This window comes from Alligator sinensis, unplaced genomic scaffold (assembly GCF_000455745.1).
Source record: "Alligator sinensis unplaced genomic scaffold, ASM45574v1 scaffold686_1, whole genome shotgun sequence".
Lineage (NCBI taxonomy): Eukaryota > Metazoa > Chordata > Crocodylia > Alligatoridae > Alligator > Alligator sinensis.
Window position 1 is genome coordinate 656,050 of NW_005842760.1, and position 1,842 is coordinate 657,891.

A 1,842-nucleotide genomic window follows, 5' to 3' on the forward strand; every position below is an offset into this window, starting at 1 on the left:
ACGAACAAATACAAAATCAGCTAACATAAGCAATTCGTCCTCAAGGGATCGAATTAAATAATAACCGGCACACACAAATATACACATAATTATGTTCATAATAAAAAACTGAACGATCAGGGCTTCAGTGGGCATCATGGCGAGTCGCGTATCAGGCCCTTATTCCTTTCGGTGATGTTGTCCTTCTCGGGGCTTTTCTCCACCACGCACTCTGAACTCCGGATCTGCAAAAGAACTTTCTTAAAACAGTTATTTCACTAATATTTACAAAACTTATACGGATCTGCACGATAAAGTGGTTAATCAAACTTATTAAACATATAATACAGGTGTTTAAACATGATTTTAATCTAGACAGCCTTTTTGTACACTCAACTCGACGAAATCGTCGAGGAGTCGTCATCAAATTCTTCTAGGTAATGAAAACCTAACTCGTAGGCCAGTTGCCATTGTCCCGCGTCCCCCAAAATCTGAAGTTGTCGCTTATTAAGTCCAGAACGCTGTAGGAGAAATCCAAACATGTATCGCTCCTCTTGTGTTTTCTGGGGTAACACTGGACGTTCGGATTCGCGGCATCTTGTGTTTTGAACCTCAGTTGGGCATTGATGTTCCCGATCACTAGACAGTTTTGGCTCCATCAGGACACGCAGTCTTGGCAACTGACGAAGGAGACTACTCACAGGGTGATCAACCATTGGGTTAAGCATAATTCGGAGGACGGCGATGTTTTTCCGTCCATATATCTCCAGACAACTGTCTATGCTGTGGATGGTCATTGGAACAGTCCCAGGGTTCCGCAGGTGACGGTGAGGCCATGGTCGTATTCGCTGGAGTGATGTTAATCCCAGTGCACACGCTCTGGGGTTCCAGGCACAATATGAAACTCCGATGATGGCCAGCATGAGCTGTTCTGCACTGGTACGTTCTGGCCATCCGTCATGCCATGCGTGGGCCTTTTGTTCGATCAGTCCTGCAACAAGTGCTGGAATTGGAATAGGCCAGTGGACGCTAAACGTCACCATGTCGATGTCAGTGACATGTCCTCTACTCCATGAAGCTTGTCTGACCAAGAAGCTTGCCTCTTCCTGGTTCAGGAGGTCGGATCCAAGCTCCACGACCAGACGTCCCAACCACACAGCCAGAGTTTCCTCAGGTTGGATTCTGGATTCTCTACACAAACCCTGCAGTTCGGTTCTGGAGCGAGCGTAATAAGTAGTAGCATGAACTGCACTCTGCGGTTTGATGACTCGGCTGGTTGATGCTATAGGCTGATTGGTTTCTTTGAGTTGTTGCTGTTGTTACAGACAGGAGGGGCGGATGCACTCCTCTGCTTGACTCTTTTTCATCGGCAGGAGGGCATGGTCGGCAGACGCGGCGCTGGGCAGGGTTGCCGGAGACGACGCTGCGTTGATGGGCGGAGTCACCGACCGAACTCTCGCGGGTTCCTCCGAAGCTCCACCCCTCTTTTCCGGCTCCCCCACGCAGTCTCCCTCCCGCTCGGCACCATCTTGGGCCGGTGTTCTAAGATCCCCTCTCTCAGCCGCTTCTCCGACCGCTTGAACGGCCACATGCAGCTGGGCTTTTAAATTTAGATTTTTATTCATAAAATCAGTTAAAGTTGCACTCAATTCTCCCCCCTTGTCGTACCATAGGGCCACCCTCTCATCCGCGGTGCGTTCCTCTGTCTCCAGACCTTCGCAGAGCTCGCGACCCCTCAATCTAGACATTACCATGCAAGGGGAGAACCAGCCAATTGGCTCCGGGTCCTCACTCTCCCGAGCATATCGCCAGCAACGAGCACACTCCTGGGTGAAAGTTGGGTTCGGTTCGCCCGCCGGGGTG